The 22,065-nt window shown below is 35.6% G+C and overlaps 1 non-coding gene across 1 annotated transcript; it reads right to left on the reverse strand.

Moving 5' to 3' along the window:
- Window positions 1–10,082: 10,082 nt before the first annotated feature.
- LOC122126373 lies at window positions 10,083–10,189 on the reverse strand. Its single transcript, XR_006150913.1, has one exon. It is a non-coding gene; the product is annotated as a U6 spliceosomal RNA (small nuclear RNA).
- Between the last annotated feature and the right edge of the window lie 11,876 nt (window positions 10,190–22,065).

The following is a 22,065-nucleotide window of genomic DNA, read 5'->3' on the forward strand; positions in this document are numbered from 1 at the left end:
AGTGCACTGGATCTTATCACTGCTCTCACAAAGCCCTGGTCCTCAATAACGCCTCCATACATTGTGACTACATCCTGCTCTGCTGGAAACCCCACCTCCAGCCTAACACACTTTCCCAAAGGCCTGCCATTCTCCATGAGAAACCCCGCCCCTTGCTAACCTATGTCTTCTGAGTACCACCCTGCCCTCTCAAAGCCACACCCTGAAAAGCCACTCCCTCTTAGCTCCGCATTCCTGCTCCAGTATCCCCACTTTCTGTCAACCTCTTGCCTCCATTCCCTGCCCTGCCTTATGGGAAACCTCACCCTACATATCCCACAAGGGCTCACAGTGTTCCACCAAATCCCTCGTCTAAGTAACCTCCTCCTTTGTAGCCTCATTCTTCCTTCTCAAAGTCCCGCCCCAAACAGCCTCCTCCCCAGTGACCCAACCTAATTCCAGTGAAAACCTGTCCACCTGCCAGCGTCCGTCCTAAGTCCCACCTACTCCACAAGAGACCCCTCCCCTAACAAGTCTAGTCCTTCCTTTTCCCTCCCTGATGTCTCAAAGCCCTACACACACTGGCCTTCACCCTCAAAGCCCTGTCCTGTTCCACCATACAGGCTGTACCAATACCAACTCCTCCCTTAAACCAGACAGAGCTCCACCAGAAACCCAATATCACCTCACCCATGAAGGTCTCATCTAGTAATTTTTATAACAAATGTGATTTTGAACATATCTGTGGAAATAAAAGTTCCTGCCTCCAGCTGGGCTCAGTCACAGAGAAGGATTTGTGCCTGTTTTTGATTTTTCAGCTAGTCCTGACAATGCAAAAATTCAAGAACTCAAGCAAATAATATGGACTAGAAGTATGGCAACAGTGGTTGAGCTTCTTGGTGCTATACAACAAAAGTCCTGTCTAGCAAGCAGAGAACTCCTGGATAGAACCCTAGTAATACTCCTCTCTTCCACCAAAAAGCCTAAATAAGTTTGTCCTATTTAAACATCTAATTTCAAGGCCACTGACAGATCAGAGATGGTGACATTTCTTTAAAATCAGGTATTCAAAAGAGACAAAGTTATTTAGGCTTGAAATAATTGAAAAGAAAGGAAAATGCATGTGATTTTTGTTAGCTCCATAATTCTTGAAAACATAAAATGCATATATCCATGTATGTATGTATATACATGTATGTAAATATATGTGCAAGTAGTTCATCTCTTTTCTGTGTAGCAAATGGTACAAATGAATCTGCAAAATCACTACTCAAAGGCATGAATATACAAAGAGAAGGAGCAAAGAACTTGCATTCAGAAATCTATGGTTAGACAATAACCCTGAAAATCTTTTACATCAGTTTGCATTTGTCAGTTACTGCAGTACAGGGACAGTAAGGCGACAATGTGATATCAGGCAGAAGAAATAAGAGAAATGAGAGATGAGAGATACAAATGGTACAATATTCTTTCTGATGGGTAAGTAGAATTTCCAATGTGTGTGTGTGTGTGTGTGTGTGTGTGTGTGTGTGTGTGTGTGTGTGTGTGTGTGTGTGTGTGTGTGTATTACATTTTCTTCATTCATTTCTCACTTGAAGGGTATCTGGGCTGATTCAGTAAGCATGATTGTGCTGAAACTTTAACTATATCCTGGTTTGTAAACTTTCAGGTAAATGCCTGGGAGTAGAGTTGATGGAAAATATGGAAATGGGTAGTCAAAAGAGAAGTAAAGGGAGAAAAGATAGAATGAAGAAGAGGAATTGGAGGAACAGTAGAGAGGAATCCAGTAAATTTCCTACAAAATTAAGAAAAGTGAAGAAAGATTTTCATAGAGGTGGGATGGATGAGAATGTTGAAAGGGTTGGCATTGATCAAAGTATACTGTATGCATTAACTGCTTTATTTAATGATAACTCAAAATAATGATTAAAAATCATGTCCCTAAAATGTTATGCAATTAGAGGCAAAGCATGAGAATGTGCACAGATCAACTCTAGGGTCTATAAATATTTTTTCGTTAGGATGAGTTTTATAACAACAGTAATGATGCCTATCATCTGAAGAAAATTTAATGATTTTCAGCTATTTAACATAATCATTTTAGTTGATATGGTTCAAGTGGCATTGGCTACCTCGTGACCAACACTCTCAGATATTGAATTCAAGACTTGATCTTGAACATAAGTAAAAACAATCAATAAAAGTCAAGCACTTTCCCCGGCAATAGTAGCTCATGCCTTTAATTCTAACTTTAATCAGAAGTCAGAGGTCTGGGGATCTCAGTTCAGTATCAGCTTGGATAGGGAAGTCTGTGCGATTCTGGTCTCCAATTCACTGCCAAAGAAAGCTGGAAGTGGATTCGTGGCTCGTAGCCTACAGAATAAAGCTCAAGAACAGAACCCAAGCCTTGAGTTAAAGCCTTAGAATAGTTCATATATATACACAAATGAAGTAAGTCTCTCAAGTTCTCAACCTTCAATTTCCCTAATCTTAACTCTAATCCTGGTCAAAACCCTAAGAGTTACCGTGCTGATAATAGTAACCCAATCCTAAAATTAATGGAAATTACTCCAGTTTAGATACATCCTTACAGATACCCATTGTCTTTGAAATGATTTGCAATTTGCTCCAAATCCTACAGATTTCCTAACCTGGACTCTGAAATCTATCTTGTTCTCTATTAGGAATCATTAACCTCAAATTCTCATATCATGAAAAATACCATAGTTTCCATTGATCTTAACTTTTACTGAACTCCTGTATATCCAAAAAGAAGCTGTGGGTTTACTTAAAATCTACTCTCCTTCCAAACCCTAATGATATATCTAAACCTTACTAGAAACCTAACTCTAAATTTAACCCTATTGAACCCTGAATAGGAAAATTAGGGAAACTCTGTAGTTTTTGTTAAATTTCGCACTTACTTTACTTGAAAGTGTTAGTAGAAACTCAGTTTTACCTTAAAGCTTACCGTTCCCTAACCCTAAGCCTAAGCGGAATTAGGAAAGTAAACCTAAACCTAGAACTAATGGCCTTTAGAGTCTAAAAGCCACACAAATACATTTGTTTTTATTCATCCTAACTTCAACTCATCTTTCTAAAAATAGTTTGTAGTTTCACTCATTATCTTGTCTTTATTGTAACCCTAACCCTAACTGGAATATTGATGTTAACCCTCACCCAAATCATACTCTAATCGTAATATTATTAGCAGTTTTCTATTCCACATTCATCCTAATTCTAACTCTACTTGTTATTCTAAGATTTACTTTCACTTTGACCCTAAATTTTCCATTTCCCTAATGTTTACAGTAAGCCTAGCTGGAATTAAAAACCTAACTTTCACCTTAATGATAATCCAATTCTAATGTTTAAGAAAAATACTCTAGTTTTTAATCATTCTAATGAATATTCCAGTTTTCACTCTGGAAATGAGTTTCAGTTTGCCCTAATTCACGCAAATTTTCTGACTCTACCTCGAAAGTTATGTTGTTCCCTAACATGAACCATTACATTACTTGTCTTCAAATTCTCTTACCAGGAAAATACTGTAGTTTCCATTGATTCTACCTTTTCCTGAACCACTGTATCTGAAAACAGTTTCAGATTTTCTTACCATCTAGTCCATTACTTAACGCTAACTCTCAACATAAACCTGACTGGAAAACTCTCATTAATCACTACAAGAATGATCACTGAGGAATAAATATAATGATAATGTTCTAGTTACTATTCAGCCTCACATATTTGCTTTTACTTGTTAGTGAACACAATTTTATATTAAAAGCTTTCTTATTCATAACAGTAAATATAATCAGTAAATATAATCAAAAGAAAATACTGACCCTAATCTTAATCCAAATTATATGACAATACTAACACACAAGTACACTAGTTTTCATTCATCCTTCCAAACATAGGTTACAATTTTTCCAATATCTTAGTCATTTTCTAACCCAAAACTTAATTTTTCTTAACTGGAACATTGAGAATAACCATCAGCCTAATTGTAAGTAGATTCTAATATTAAAAGCAATACTTTAGTTTACATTCATTCTAATTCTTATCAGGCTTATATTAAAATTTACCTTCAATTTGACCCTCATTTATTTTCTCCTTCATTCCAAGCCTAACCATGGCTGGAATCCTAACCATAACCTTGACACTAATCATATCCCAATTCTAAAATGTATGAAAAATGCTCGTTTTGTGCAAGCCTAACTGAAATTCCACTGGTAATTCTTGAAATAAATTGCAGGTTTTTGGTAAACCCTACGGATTTTTTCACTCTTAACTTTGAATGTATTTTGTTCCATAACAGGAATCATTATACCCATTGATCTCAAATCCTGATATTAAGAAATACATTGTACGTCCATTATCCCAGCTTTTCTTGAATTCCTGGAATCTGAAAAATAGGTTCACCTTTACTTAATATTTAACATTTCTTTTTTTTTCTTTTTGTCGGTCATGGGGCTTGCACTCTGGGCCAGGGCATGATTCCTGAGTTTTTTAGCTCAAGGTCTGCGTTCAACCAATTGAGCCATAGCACCACTTTTGTGTTTTATGGTGGTTAATTTCAGATAAAAGTCTCATGGACTTTCCTGCCTGGGCTACTTTTGAGCTGCGGTCCTCAGAAAACAGCTTCCTGAGTGGCTAGGATAATAGGTGCGAGCCACTAGTTTAACCCATTTCTCTATCCTCAACACCGGTTAACCAGAAACCTAATCCAAATCACATTCGGAATTTAGCACCAATTGGTTAATGTAAGGAAAATTGTTTAGATTCTATTCAATCGCACATTTTTTTGGCTTCTACTTCTAATTGGAAAACTAAAATTTACCTTAAAGCTTATCCTTCCCTAACCCTAACTGGAACAAAAAAGTATCTCACACTTTAAACCAAATTATATCTGAACGTTTAAAGTAACAGAGACTGGTTTTCAATCATTCTTGCCATTCATTCTTCTTAAAATATGTGGCAGTTTTACACAATGTCTTACATGTTTTTCTCATCCTAACCCCGCTCTAACTGGCACACCTTGCCTAATCCTAAGCCTACATATAACCGAATCATCGTGTTAATAGCAAGCCACTTTTTTCATATTTATCCTAACTCTTGCTCAGCGTGTAGGTCTAAATTTTACTTGCATTTTGAACATAAATTTTTAAATGTTTTTCTATTTCCTGTCAGGTTTTATTTTTTATTATTTTTTAAAAATTTTATTTTGTTGCAAAGATGCTTTAAAGAGGGATTAGTTACATGTATAAGGTAAGGATTACGTTTTTTGTTGAGCATTGTAACCCACTTCTTTCTTGTTCTCCCACTACCCCATCCCTCCCCAATTCCTTTTCTCCTCCCTCCCCTTGGTGTAAACTTCATTTTCAACATAGTGTCTTGTGAGTATCATTGTTGCAATGGGTCATCATTTGATGAACCTAAATTTTCTATTTCTCTAATCCTAATTCTAATTCTGTCTGGGATCCTAACCTTAACCATAATAATAATAATAGCTCAATTCAAAAGTTAACAAAAAGATATTCAGGTTTTTGTTAATCCTATTAATTCGCTGTACATCTTGAATTAACTTGCAGTTTAGCTTAAATCTTCCAATTTAGTTTATATGTGCATATATGAAGATGTAATTTTATGTGAATAACAGAAGATCTTTGGAGGAACGAGTAATGAGAAGGAAATAGAGGGAGTATAATCAAATATGTTAAATATATTATGGAATTGTCACTTCTGACAAATAATATCCATTAACAAAATAACTAAAAATTAATAAAGAACATTGCCTTCTAGTGTTCTTTAAGAGAGCCATGATCTGTCTTCTGAAAAAATAAACTCGTGTTAAACATTTTTTATGCATAATTTATATTTTTGTCCAATTATTTAACTTAATGAATAAAAATTTATCGAATAAGATTCCATGACAAAACAATATAAAACAGTTACTTAGCAATTGTTTCAGAAAAAGTTATTTTCATGAGTTTTAGGAAACGGGATTGCTATTTCCCTACAAAGCAATGAATTAGTTTTACTAATCTATATTTGTAGTAAGTTTAGAGAACTTAATTGGCATGAAAAACAACTAACTCTACATCTTATTTCTTGAATGAGTGATATTTTAAACATTTTCTTTTATTCTAATAAATACTTAGGTTTATATTTCAAAATAAGTGCAATTTTATCTAATTTCAGAACTAGTATTTACCCTGCAATTAAATGTACTAGCATATTCAGGTATTTAAAAGCTAAATTTTTTATGTTTTATATGTAGCTCTACATATTCAGAATGACATGATTTTTTTATTCATAAATGTCTAACCTCAGATTTTTGCTTTATCAGTATAAATTGTCTCATGAGGTTGTAGTGAAAGCTCCAGTAACCAGAGTGGTCAAAACCATTTCCGGAATTCTAAATTTTAAATCAAATCATTTTTAAGCTTTGATAATATCATTTATTGTCTCTTCAGAGCAATTAAGCTAAAACAAATATTACTTTTTAAACATTTCACTCATATTGTAAAGAATATTAACATAGATCAAAAATAGACTATTTCAGACTCACCATATTTGGTGATCTTAGTGGGAAGAATGTAGAGAGTAGAAGTTCCTTATACTCAATAAGTAGTTTTGGTTAAATTAAATCATATATCTGGATTTCCAATTTGGAGGTTAATCAAATGGAAACAGGAAAATAATAAAAAATACTTTGGGATCAACAGAAAAAGGTATTTATGCATGTACCACAGTTGCTTTATTAGTTTGTAGTTGAACACTGGACTTCGATTTATATCTTGGCTGTTGTTGTGAATAATGTGAATAACAATGAACTACAGATATATTTATGAGTTAAACAGAGAGAAATAATCACGCGATTGGTGGGTCAGATGATATTTCAACTTTGGATGTCTTTAGAAAACTGAATACTACTTTCTACAATGAGAACACTAACCTGTATTTTGACCAAGAGTGTAGAAAATTTCCTTTTCTCCATGGTGTCGCCAGCCAACATTATTACCTTTTGAGTTTATTTAAATGGCAGGTTTTTACTGTGTGCAGTACCCAAGACTGGCCTTAGACTCAAATCCTTTTACTCCATCCTCCAATCACTTGGAATTACGAGCCTTTACCACCACACCTGGTCCCTTGGATATTTTTGATGAGAGTTATAATAGTTAAGAAGTAATATCATAACAATTTTGAATTGCATTTCTCTAATGACTTTTGCTCACAAAGCATTAAGCCAGCATAGAAGTTGTATTAAATACAAATTTGTAAATCCACAGGCGATTTTCAGGGCTTTTTGGAAAACATGTCTATTCAGAACTTTTGTCCATTTTAATCAAGTTTCTTATTAATCTGATCTTTAATCTCTCTATAGAAAATCAATAATTAATTCATAGTAGTAGAAAGGAAAAAGATTAAGCAGCTCCAAACATTTTTAAATTTTTATTAACATGATATTTTTTAAATCATTTTCTGTTAACGCTTGAGACTATATAACTCAATGTAGTTAGACCTTTTACAAGGCTATATATATTTTATTTATTTTTCTTTGATTGTTCTTTCTAAAGGCTACATGGCTAATTTCACTTGGTTTCTTTCAGTCTCATGTTCTTCAGATTTCAAACTGAAGAATAAATGGAAGGAAGCAAACAAAAAATATAGTTCCCCTCATCTGACGATGCCTCTACAAGAAAGAGGAAAGTGTTCATCCTTCTAAGGACCTATGATAGACTATCAAAAAGACATTTTATTCTTCTAGGTCTTCCTTATCTTTGCGATGTAACTTAAATGATGTAAAACACAACATACTGCTCAGATACTTCCATGTTTTATCAGTTTTGCACATTTTCATATGGATTTCACCTCAGTTTACAACATTCCCTCATCGTTCTGTCCCTGATATTTTTACACTATCATGACATAAGATAACCAGTTTGATTTACAGCATAAGAAGTTATACACCTGGCTTCCTTGGACACAGAGCATGGTCAGTAGATATTACTTCTGGTTGCTCACACTACATGTAATGGTTTCTGTACTACTTTTCACATTCTTTTTAGTATTTTAAAAAGAATGGTGGCTAAACTCAAAGATCATTCATAGGTTTATGTTAAGTGTTTCACAAGTATTATTCTCTTAATTCTTAAGATAACATTTGCTATAATGCTAATGTTATTACCATTGTAGTGTTGGGAAAAATTGTAGTTAAAGACAGTAAGTGCATGGCCCAAAGACACACACAGTGAGGAAGGAAATGAGTCAAAGTTTCCAAAAGTCTTTCAGCAATACCAAAAAGGTGGGTAAAATCTCTCCATTCTTTATACTCTCAATTCAATATTCATATTGCCCAAGAAATAAGAGCGTAGCAAATATTGCCCATGGTGATTGTTTTCTGTCACATTTTGTCTTCAACACAGACTGCGTTGGTGACATTGGGATATCATGCACAGAGCTGAGCTTATAAATTGATGTCCGAAGACAGCCAAATTTCTTCTGTCCCACAGTTCCAGTTTCTTTTTTAAAAAGTACTAAAACTTTTAAATATCATCACTTTCTATCTTTTAACAATCCCCAAACAAATTAAATTATCATAAAATCACTCCAAAAGGCTTTCAAATTAGGAGATGATAAAACAGGCTCCCTTGAAGTAAATTTTCTTTTATTTTAAAAATTATTCTAAAAGCCTTGTTCTGGCTGGTCACACCTATAATCCTATCTACTCTGAATATTTGCTCAGGAGACTGAGATCTGTGGATAACACTTGGGCGCCAATCAGGGCCAAAAAAAACACGTCATGAAATTATTTTTCAAGAAGTTTAATGAATTAGCAAAAAGCCAGGAATTGAAATGTAGCTTATATTGTAGCTAGATAGTAAAAGCCTAGCAAGACCTTGAAGACCTGATTTTAAACTCTCAGCACGCCAATATACATGCATGGCGTGTGTTTGCACGCACGCATGTGTTTGATTGTGCGGTGCCGCACTCACTCACACACACACACACACACACACACACATTTATTCAAATTACCTTCATATCAGTGTTCTGCATTAATTTCTTTGTTAACAATATTATATGGGTAAAATAGAGGAAATAAACTCTTCCATCTCAGAGCATTTTATATGTTTTTTATTGTAATAATACTGTGCAGAGGGGCCACATTTACATGAACAAGGAAACTAGTATATTTCCTAACAATCATTGTTAACTCCTCCTTTGTATTTCCCCTACCATCCCTTCCCTCCCACCTCCACAAGTACACTCCCCTCACCCTTCTTTCCTACACCTAAATTGTAAAGTTCATTTTTCAACATAGTGTCTTGTGCATCTCATTGTTACAATGGGTCAACCTGTATCCCTATTTGAGCATTTTTTCCCTTCCCCTCCCCAAATTAGAGAAGCATACATACAAGATGTAAGTGCACCAACTTCAAATACAGAGAAAACAGGGGTTATAGCATGGGGAGAAACATACAAAGAAACAAAAAAAATGACATCGCACATTATAAGTACGTTAGAAACAATAGCAAGAAACAAAAAAAACCACTTGTGTCCCTACCTTGGCGTTCACTTTCTTTAACATCATCTTATCTGGATATATGCACATATCTTTTGAACTTTTCTGCTTATCCAAGACATATATTCGTTATTGAAAATAAGGAAAATCATGGGACCTGTATTTATTTGGACTTGGCTTACTTTACACAATAATTTTTTTCCAAGTCTTTCCATTTCCTATCAAATTGGGAGATGTCATTCTTTCTGATGGAGACATAGAATTCCATTGTGTATATATACCAAATTTTCTTGATCCATTCATCTAATGGGGCATCTGGGTTGATTCCATATCTTAGCTATCGTAAATAATGTTGCAATAACCATAGTTGTGCTGGTAGTTTTAGTATGGTCTTGATTATGATCATTTGGGTAAATCCCCAGAAGTGGGATTACTGTGTCATAGAGGAGTTTATGTGGAGTCTTTTGAGGAAACTCCATACTACTTTCCAAAGTAGTTGAACAAGTTTACACTCCCACCAAGAATGCAGTACGGTTCCCTTGTGGCCACATACCTTTCAGCATCTGTTGTAAAAAATATGGAACGCTCCACAAATTTTCATGTCATCCTTGCGCCTGGGGTGTGCTAATCTTCTCTGTATTGTTCCAATGTTAGTGTATGTGATGCTAAATTGAGCATAAAACATTTTTTATATAAAGTATAATTTTCATTGATTTTATTAAACTAGACAATTCAACAAAATTAAGTTCAAAAGAATTGTTGTGAAATTTTAGAATCATGTATTTCTTACATAAGCACACATTTAAGAATAAAATCAAGATAGACATACCAAAAACAAAATAATTCTGGATATTTATTGTTCAAGAGATGTGTATGAGGAGGAATTAGATTATTCTATACAAGGCACCTGTCAAAATGAACATTGCAGAAAGTGTTAAGGTTTGTTAAAAGTTTTAATGTTTTAAATATGCTTACTTTGGGGATTTTGCTTATATATGCCAAAAAAAGGACTATTTGGCAAGTATAAAACTTTTCTATAAAGTATTTAAGATTTATGGTAGCCGACATTAAGCATTAAGTATGTACATTTCAGAGTTTATGGAAACTTTATTAATGAGGAGTTGCAAAGTCTTTGTGTAAGGAAGCAGAGTGAAGAGTTAAGACTTTAACTACACAGTTTCTGTTAAAACTTTAGGGATTCCTTACTTTATTTGTTAGCAAGGAATAAATGATGATATAAGCCATAATGTACACATGTATGTTACTATTCACACACATACATATACACATGTATACATGCACACATGGAGAAAGACACATAATTACAGCCAACATAAGTTTCACCATTTGTTGAATATGCCTAAACGGAATACTTGGAACAATATGTGTTGAAGATGTATTTGTCTCTAAGAGTTCTTTTACCACTCCTCTTATCTCTTAAAACTGGTAGTTTTAGAGAGATTTGACTTACAAAATGCTGTACAAGTGATAGCAAGTCAATTGGGTATAAGTCATATGGTGTCTCCCTTCTTCTCACGGAATTCTTAGTCTTGTAGACACCAACCAACAACCAAAGTAGCAAGAGAATACCCTGGTAAAGAGTAAAGTTATAAGGATTTAAATGGCATCATTACTTGAGCTCTTTTTCCAACAGCCAGCATGAATTCCTAGGCAGATGAGTGAATCCTCAGAAAACTGGGCTCTACATCTACATTTAACTAACCTATGTGAAAATTCCTATGAGAGAAATGCTGACTGAGGTCTTGCTGATTTCCTGGCCAAGAAAATAAGAAAAAAAAAGAAAGTATTTTTAATGTTTTAAAGTTTGAGAGTAATTTGTAACCTGTCAATAAATGTGTAGAACACAATTATACCAACTGACAAAAAAATGATGCCATTTCATTTATGTGCTCTTGGACTTGGCCAGTGATTTTAGATGTGTCTACAAAAGTAGAATCAGCATAAATCAAGCCAGCATTTCTTCATTTAAGATATGAGGAAAGGATACTGGTTGACCCATTGTAACAATGAGATATACAAGACACTTTATCAGAGGATGGGTGAAGGCGGGAGGTGGGGAGGAGTGAAGGGAAGGGATGGTAGGGTAAAAACAAAGGAGGGGGTAACAATGCTCAATAAGAAATGTACTCATTACCTTACTTATGTAACTGTAACCCCTTTGTACAGTATTTATAATAAAAATATGTATTAAAAAGATACAAGGAAAACGTGTCTATACATGAAGTGGTATTTGTCACTCAATATAAGTAAGGTATTGGTTTTAGGACCACAGGCTTATTACTTTGGATACTCAAAATCTCTACATGAACACAGTATATTATTTACATTAGAGCCTGCCCACAAGCTAGTGCAGTATAATTGCTATGAGAATTTTTACTACATTCTATATTTGTAATGAAACTAAAAGTATATGCACTATCAACAGATACAAATTTTTTCAGATAAATTTTGTATGCAGTTTGTGGATGGAATTTGGAGAGCAATTTTGATAAGCACAAATTTCATTAAAAAGACCAGTCTGCAAATTATTTATTTTGGGGGGGGAGGTCTGGTCGTGGAGCCTGAACTCTGGGCATGGGCGCTGTCCCTCAGCTCTTCAGCTCAAGGGAAGTGCTCTACCACTTGAGCCACAGTGCCACTTCCGGCTTTTTTCTTTTTGCTTATGTGATGCTGAGGAATCGAACCCAGGGCCTCATGCATGCAAGGCAAGCACTCTACCACTGAGCCACCTTGCCAGCCCCCAGCCTGCAAATTGTAACAAGGAGCTAATACAGCATCATTGAACAGTATGGAACTCCAAGGAGAAGTACTTGGATTGAGACAATATCAGAAAGTGTAACAACCCAAGGACTTTTTAGAAATGTGGCTGCTAGATTTCTCATGTAGAGCTTTCATAACAGTTTGTGAAGCACAAATCAGAACCTCACTGAAGTGTAGATGGTTTTCCGTCAACTTTCTGTCATTATCAGTCATTATCAATCAACATATAGCTAATCTTGAATAATCCTCTAATAAAATGTTGATGCCGTGTTTATATGCAGAAAACCTCGGAAGGCTAACTTGTTCCAATTAGGACAGTCTCTATTCTATGATCCAGCCGAGAGAAAACTACGTAAGCATCCATTTACAACCTTCTGAATAATTCTGATTCTGCCCACATCACTTATCTATCCATACCTGTGCCCTAGTGAAACGATTTTAAAAGAATTTATCATTTAAATTTAAATTTAGGGTTCCGGGAAGATAGCAGAGGAGAAGCTGGAAGCTAAACAAGCTCTCATATAGAAAGCAGTATTAGTGCTCCAGTGAAGAGTCCTAAGCCAGAGAATCACACCAAGTGTGCCAACACAGTACAGAGAGTTAGGCCAGAGAGGGAAAATCCAGCCAAGGAGACAAATCTGAGCACTTGCCAGTAGCCGGAGCTGCTGTGGTGGGGGCGGTGGTGTCTGTAGCCACCATACCTGCAACACAGAGAGTCTAGGACAAAGGCACCAGATGCAGCAGGAGAGAGGATTCTACTCAACACCAGCAAGAACTGACAAGGAGCAGATATCTTCATCCTTCAGATCGCCGACCAGAGATGACCCAGGAATCAGACTCCTGTTTGAGTAGAAGCCTGACTTCCTCATTCCTTCTCAGAGAGCAGAGAAGGGAAGGCCACCCCTACCTGCCCACTACTGGAGATCTCCATCTTTGATACTGGCAAAGGCGTGGCTGAGAATCTACCTCCAAATCAGTCCTTGGATGAAAACAAAAAGTCATTTAGCAGGTCACAGGAAACTAACCTAACCTGCCAGGCTCAGCTCCACCCAGAAGAAAGTCATCCAGCCTGGGCCTGTGCCAGCCCCAGGAGTGGCTTTCATCACTGGGTAAACAGAGCCAGAGGCTGCCCCTCCCTACAGCAGCCTAGATAATCAATTGAAATTCAGTAACATTAAACATTGAGGATGGCTCCTGGACTGGGCTCTGTGACTGCCTCAGATGCTAGCCCCTCAGGGAAAAGCTACTGTTTGCTAAAAGACCTCAACTCTACCCAGAACCTAGCCCCACCACAGAATCTTCAACCTAGAAGAAACAGCCATCACGCTCTTTTGTGATATTTAAAGCAGATCTCCCTCCCATTGAAGTAGCCTGGGAGGCGGATGACAAAATCCTAGGTAAAGCAAAGCATTTTTCTGCCTGCTCAAACAAACTGACTTAACAAAACAACCAAGCTACAGGAAAATCAAACACCACAATCAGACCAGAGACTCCAACAAGAGACTGGTAATGGACACAAGGGAGATACAGGATCTTCCCATCTCACCCCCAAAAAGGAAAGAACTCTTTTTTTGGTACATTTTATTTAAAAATTTTTTAACATTTTTAATTTTTAACTTTAAAAAATTGTTTTCTATTAACTTTTTTTTCTTCTTCTTATAATTTTTATTTTAGGGGTATGTGTGTGTGTGTGTGCTTTTTTTCATATTTGTTTAGCTCTACTGACCTTTTGATCGTTTTTTCCTTTCTTTCTCATTCTTTTCACTTTTTCTTCTCTTTTGTTCTTCTTTGCATGATTTAATCGCTTTTCTGCTCATTCTCAGATATACCTGTAGTCAATTATTAGACCTTATCCCCCATTGTATACACACTTAATCCAGAAAATTATTACTGAATTAAAAACCTTTTAGACTTAAATTCCTTAATAGCCGTGTTACCTCTATATACATATATAAAATTTACACATTTTTATTTTTTAATTTTTCACGTCTCCTTTCTATTCCTCCCCTTCTCTTATCTTATTCCCGTCCTTCGCTGAACATTACGTTTTTAATTAGCATAATTTTTAAGGGTTTCACTTTTTAATTTTTAATTTTTTTTTTACTAATTTTCCTTGTCTTTTTTTCTCTTTCTTTTTTCCCTCGTCTCTACTATCAATCTATCCAACCTATTTCCTGCTTTGAGATTAGGACTAAGTTAGCTCTCCTTCTACCTTTCCACATCCACCTATTCCTATTTATACCCATATCTCTCACTAAACCTAATAACTTCTTGTTTGCCAAATACTTCTTTGTGGTTCGTAGCCTATTAATACATAGTTGTTTGATCTTGAAAAGTATATCTGTTGAACTAGATTATATCTGCAGGCTTTGGACTGTGCAACTAAAGACTTTGTTGATGCTTGCCTTAAGATAGTTTTCTAGGACCAAACTGGTGTTACTCTCATCCCAAATGGGCAGTATAAGCTGGAAAATCACAAGAAAACTGGCAAGTCCGGGTATCTCAACTCCACTCATGATAATCAGTGGACAGAACAGATAATGAATAATCCAGAAGAGAGCTCCCCAAAAGCTCTACAAATACTAATGGTAATTATGGTAAATGAAAAGATTGAAAACCTGCAATGTACTCTGTGTGATCATGATAGGGAGAGAGAGGAGGCAAACCAAAGATCAAAACAGGAAGCTCATGGGCGTGAGGAAGCTACTCAAAGATACATAAAGGAATTGCCTGAGCAGTTTGACTACACTCAAAAAGAAATAAAGGAATTGTGTGAGCAGGCTGAGATCAAACAAAGAGAACTACAAGAATTGCATGGACGTGAGGAAGCTAATCAAAGAGTAATACAGAAAATGAGAGAGCGGGATGAGAATAGACAGAGATCACTAGAGGCATTCATGCAATCCATAAACAGAGAGCTGAAAGAAGTCAGGGAGTCCACAAAGGGAATGCTGAATGGATCCCAACAGAAGAAATGGGAGTCCAAGGAAACCATAACTAATCAACTAAGTGATTTGAGAATAAACACTGAACACTAAATTAAGGAACTAAAGAATTTCATACAAGATCTAAAACAAAGATCCAACAAAGTATTTGAAGCCATAAAAGCCCAACAACTATAAGGAAATAAAAAATAGTAGAAAGTCTGGATAGTGGGATAGACCATGCAGAAGACTGAATCCTGAGGATAGAAGACAGCCTAGATATTATAGAGAAAGAACATACAACCATCCAAGACAAATCCAAGAAATATGATAGATCTATTCAACATTCAACCCTTGGAAGACACCATTACAAGGCCTAAACTGAGGAAAATGTGTGTAGAGGAGCACCTAGAGCCAGAAGTCAATGGTCTAGGAAATTTGTTTAACAAGATCCTAGGAGAGAACTTCCCAAACATGCAAAAAGATAGGCCTATTCAGATACAAGAAGCTTTTAGAACTCCCAATAGACCAGACCAGAACAGGATATCCCATTGTCACATTATAATATGCACAGGATCAATTCAGACCCAGGAAAAGATCCTTAAAGTTGTCATGGAGAAAAGATCAATCACCTGTAAAGGGAAACCAATTAGAATCACCTCAGATTTCTCAGCAGAGACAATCAAAGCAAGAAGAGCCTAGAATGATGTAAGCCATGCCATAAAGACAAACACGAGTCAACCAAGAATAATTTACCCAGCTATACTCTCCTTAATAATCGGAGGTCAAATAAAACACTTCCATGGCAAAGAAAAATTGAAACTATATATCTCTACCAAACCAGCCCTACAAAAGAATCTTAAAGATGTCCTACACAAAGAAAACCAACAAGACCACAATAAAGGCCAAGAAACAGCACCCAAACTGAGAATCCAAGAACCATAAGAAGAATACAATTGCAGCAGCCCCTAACAAGTTGGATAAAATGGCAGGAACTCCCAAATACCTCTGAGTTCTATCTCTCAACATTAACGGACTTAATTCTCCAATTAAGCAACAAAGTGTGTCTACTTGGATTAAAAAGCAAGATCCTTCTATCTACTGCCTTCAGGATTCACTTCTTGGCCACAAATACAAACATTTTCAATTATAAAGGCTAGAACAAAATCTACCAAGCAAATGGTCCCCATAAACAAGAAAGAGTTGCAATCCTAATGTCAGATAAAATAGACTTTTAATTAAAATTAGTGAAAAGTTCGGTACATACTAATTAAGAGATTACCCCTTCAGGAGGATATTACAATTCTAAATATCTATTTGCCAAACAACGGAGCACCCAAATTTATCCAAGAAACACTATTTTCCCTCAAATCCCACATAGATCCAAAGACATTAATTGTTGGGGACTTTAACACAGAATTTTCCCCACTAGATAGCTGAATTTCGCAAAAACTCAATAGAGAAACCACAGATATAAAAAACTGCATAAACCAAGTAGATTTAACAAACATCTACTGAATATTTCACCCAGCAGCATTAGACAATACGTTTTTCTCCACAGCACATGGAACATTTTCCAAAATAGACCACATTTTAGGCCACAAAGCAAACTTGTCCAAATTCAGAAACATTGAAGTTATACCTTGCATTCTCTCAGACCGCAAGGGAATAAAATTAGAGCTCAACACCAAAAGCCACCAAAAAAAGTCATGTAGTACATGGATCCTGAACAACACACTACTGAATCACGAGTGGGTCATGGAAGAGATTAGAAAGGAAATTCAAATGTTCATGATATTCAACAAAAATGAACACACCAATTTGCTGTGTCCGCTGGGACACAGCAAACACAGTATTCAAAGGCAAGTTTATACCTCTGCGTTCCTACATCAACAAATTGGAGAGATGTGAAACCAATTTAATGAGACATCCGAGCCTCCTTGAAAAAGAGCAGCAAGATAAATACAATCCAGTAGATGCAAATAGATAATTAAAATTAAATCATAATTAAATGAATTGTAATGTAAAAAAAAAATAGAAAGAATTAAGAAACCAAAGAATTGAGTCTTCAAAACATTTAACAAAATTGACAGACGTTTAGCAAACTTAACAGAAAAAGAAGAGAACACACCCAAATAAACTCAGAGATAAGAATGGAAATATCAGAAAAACAACTAAGATTCAGAACATTATAAGGGAATGCTTCTAAAACCTTTAAACTAATAAGTTTGAGAACTTGGCAGAAATGGACCTTATCCTAGCAAATACTGACATGCCGAAACTAAGCCAAGATGAGTCAAACTATCTTAAAAGGCCTATACCAAGCATTGAAATAGAACCAGCAATAAGAGACCTCCCATGTAAGAAAAGCCCAGGACCAAATGGTTTTACAGCAGAATTCTATAAGGCCTTCAAAGCAGAGATCACACCAATACTCCTCCAACTCTTCAATGAAACTGAAAGAGAAAGTTCACTAATGAACTCATTTTATGAGGCCATCATAACACACATCCCAAAACCATGAAGGGCCTCATCAAGGAAAGAGAACTATAGACCCATTTCGTTTATGAACATTGATGCAAAGTTTCTCAACAAAATTTTGGCCACTTGACTTCAACAATTCATCCAAAAAATCATACATCAGGGTCAAACAGGATTCCTTTCAGGGATGCAAAGCTGGTTTAATATATGCAAATCAATTAATATAATTCATCACATCAACAGCAGCAAGGATAAGAACCACACGGTTGTCTCAATAGATGCAGAAAAAGCATTCGACAAGATCCAACACCCCTTTATTATGAAGGTTCTGGAAAAATTAGGAATCCATGGAACATTCCTCAATACAATAAAGGCTGTATATGACAAACCTATAGCCATCATTTTACTTAATGGTGAAATACTAAAGCTATTTCCTCTTACTCAGGAATGAGACAAGGATACCCACTCTCTCCACTTCTCTTCAATCTAGTATTTGAATGACTAACTACAACAATAAGACAAGGTGAAAATATAAAAGGGATCCAAATAGGTTAAGAAGAAGTAAAACTCTCCCTCTTTGCAGATGAAATGTTCTTGTAATTAAAGAATCGCACAGAGTCCACTCCAAAATTACTCAAGCTGATTCAAAACTTGGGCAAAGTAGCAGGGTGTAAAATTAATCCTCAAAAATCAATAGCTTTTGTGTATGCCAACAATAAGAAAAGTGTGGCTGAAATTAGGAAAGCAACTCCATTCGTAATAGCTCCACAAAAAGTAAAATACCTAGGAATTAGCCAAAGAAGTGAAGGGTATCTATGATGAAAAGTTTAAAAAACTGAAAAAAGAAATCAAAACTGAACTTAGAGAGTGGCAAAAACTCCCATGCTTCTGGATTGGAAAGATCAACATCGTGAAAATGGCAATATTTCCAAAGACTATCTACAAATTCAAGGTGATTCCTATCAATATTCCAACCTCATTCTTCAAGGAAATAGAACAGGCACTCAAAAAATTCATATGGAACAATAAAAGACCCTGAATAGCAAAAAATGATCCTTAACAGAAAGAACAGTGCTGGAAGAATATCAATACGAATTCAAATTCAACTACATAGCCATTGTAATCAAAACAGCTTGGTACTGGCACAAGAAAGACCTCAGGACCAATGGAATAGAATTGAAAACCCAGAAATGAACCTACAGAACTATAGCCATCTAATCTTCGATAAGGGAGCTAAAAAATAAAATGGAAGAAAGACAGCTTCTTCAGTAATTGGTGCTGGCAAAATTGGTAAACAACTTGTAGAACACTAAAGCAAGATACATATGTATCACCCTGAACCAGAATCAACTCCAAATGGATCATAGACCTCAGAGTCAAAGCAGACACTCTGAAAACATTACAGGATGGAATAGGAGAAACCCTAGGTCTTGTTGGCACAGGCTGAAATTTTCTTAGTAGAGACCTGGAAACACAACAAATCAAAGAAAAGTTGGACAAATGGGATTGCATAAAATTGCAGAGCTTCTGCATGGCAAAGGACATAGCTAGCAAGATTAATAGAAAGCCTACGGATTGGGAGAAGGTCTTCACTAGCCATAAAATGGACAAGAGTCTCTTATCTAAAATATACCTGTAACTCAAAAATTAAATCCCCCCAAAAAAATCTTCAAAGAAGATAAATAAGTGGGCTAAAGACTTAAAGAGAATGTTCTCTAAAGAAGAAAGAAGGATGGCCAGTAGACAAATGAAGAAATGCTCAACCTCCCTAGTCATACAAGAAATATAAATCAAAACAACATTGAGATACCACGTCATGCCAGTTAGAATAGCAAAATTCAAGAACTCTAATAACAACAGATGCTGGAGGGGATGTGGAAAGAAAGGAACATGAATGTATTGTTGATGGGAGTCTAAACTTGTTCAGCCAGTTTGGAATTAATTATTGAGGTTCCTCAAAAGTCTTCACATAGAGCTCCCCTATGACCCACCAATCCCACTTTGGGTATTTACCCAAATGTTCACAAACAAGACCACACTAGAGCTTCTAGCACAACTATGTTTATTGCATCATTATTTACCATAGCTAATATATGGAATCAACCCAGATGACCCTTAGTAGATGAGTAGATCACGAAAATGTGGTAAATGTACACACTGGAATTCTATGTCTCCATCAGAAAGAATGACATTGCTCCATTTGTTAGGAAATGGAAAGATTAGGAAAAAAAATATATTAAGTGATGTAAGCCAGGCCCAAAGAAACATTAAGTGCCATGTTTTCCCTTATTTGCAATAACTAGTATATGTCTGAGACAAACAGAAACTGTCAGACAAGTTGATGTTAGGGAAATGAAACCTAAGATATATATTCAATTGTTTATTTTTCCTGTAATGCGATTGTTTCTAACACATTTATAAGATTATTTCTTTTTTGCTTTGTATGTCCCTCCTCCACTGTAAAAAACCCTGCTTTCACCGTACTTGATGTTGTTATAATTTGTGGAGGGGAAGGGAAAAAGCAAATTGTTTAACTAATAGGGATACAGTTTGACCATTACAACAATGAGATGTACAAGTCATTATGTAGAAAACAAACTTTAAAATTTTGGTGGGGGGGGAGGATTGGTTGGGGAGTGGGGAGAGGACAGGAAGTTATGGGAAGGGGAAACAAAGGAGGAAGCTACCATGCTTGATAAGAAATGTAGTCATTATCTTGCCCATGTAATTGAAACCCCTTTGTACAGTACTTTCACAACAACAGCAAAACAATAAATTTAAATATGGAATCAAATTAGTTCCAATAATGCATTGCATTAAGGTATTTAGAAATAACTGAGAAACTTAAAGCTGCATAAGATTTTTTTTATTGGAAATGAAGGGATATTGGAATTTGGTTCTCTACATTTTAAGCAATTTGCATAAAAGAATAGGCAAAATAAAATTTACATTTTCAGCAGACTTGATACGCTAAATTTTGTATATTGAAAGGGAAACAAGCCTCAACAATATGCCAATTCTCTTCTTATTAATCTCTAAAGGTTTATGCTCTGGTCTCTGAATATTAAAACTTCAAAAAATTTATGTTTAGCTAGTTGTGCAGAGGGGTTTTGCTTCATCATGTCAGTGTTGAATAGAGTGTATGTGCATTTCAATATACAGTGCATCTGGATTATTGTCAAACTTCACATTTTTCTTCCTTCCCTTACCCCAACCCCACCTATCCCTTCATGTTTCCTACTTATATTCTGACGTGTACATTGAATGTTATGAATGTATTAGTCCACCATTTGCCTCTCCATTCTTCTACTCTACTCCCTTTTAGCCCAGATCCCCTTTTAAGACTTGTTTCAAATTCGTGGTATTTTGTTAGATATCTCTACTTTGGCATTTGGCTATGGGCTTGCCACATCCTCTCTTCCAGGTTTGACCAACATAAATGAGTATATTTCTCCACAAAACTAATCTCAGAATGGCTAAGATAGATCTCCTTTACTATTCACCTTCTGTCCTAAATTTAGAATTGGACTTTCAGGGCCATCCAATAGAGCATTTTTATTCTCTACACACTGAAGTTGGAAGGGAAATAATTTCCATGCTCTTAGCATTATGTTATCTATCCTGAATTCCCATCGCTTATCATTTCAGAAGTCTAAATTTAAAGTCATATTTTCTGAATTATATTCACACAGCATAAGTGAATATCAAGGGTAATTTACCTAGTATTGGAAGTTTAGGGACGATCTTCAATTTCTGATGATAGAAGCAGGAATCAGTTTTAATTTTCAGTTTACACTATGTAGTGAGCCCTGTAGTCTTCTAAATTTTCGATAAATTTCAAATTACTTTCTGTTAATAATTTAAAAAGTTTTATTTCAGTATTTGAAATGCTGCTCCAATTATTTTAAAAGTTTCACAATAAGTTAGACTGAAATTTTTCCTCCCATGTTCCCCGCTAGTTCAGGTTAAGTCTCCTTTCACTTTATATTTTTTGAAACCAAGGGATGAGGGTAAACAGAGTGATGATCATTACTCAGATATCTCCTTCTTCTTCTGTTTCTGCTTTTCTTGTTGAGAGGAAGACTGGAGCAGGGAACAAGATTGATGCTTGACTACACCATACAAGGGAGCATTCCTGGCATGTCAATTATTGTTTCTCAGAATCACTTAAATTGCTTCCTCTTGCCTTCTCTCTGACAGTAACCTAACTGTGGCTTCCTTGGTGCAGAAGGAAGCACACTTACAGGTTATTACCCGTAAATTGGTATTTTATATCCCAGCTTACTAATACCAAAAATAAAAAACTTTGGCTACATAAAAGCAAAGGTACTGATTGTCCAACAAAACCTAAGTGAGGAGTAGACAATT

Source organism: Dipodomys spectabilis, unplaced genomic scaffold (assembly GCF_019054845.1).
Source record: "Dipodomys spectabilis isolate Male_0828 unplaced genomic scaffold, ASM1905484v1 ptg000276l, whole genome shotgun sequence".
Classification (NCBI taxonomy): domain Eukaryota; kingdom Metazoa; phylum Chordata; class Mammalia; order Rodentia; family Heteromyidae; genus Dipodomys; species Dipodomys spectabilis.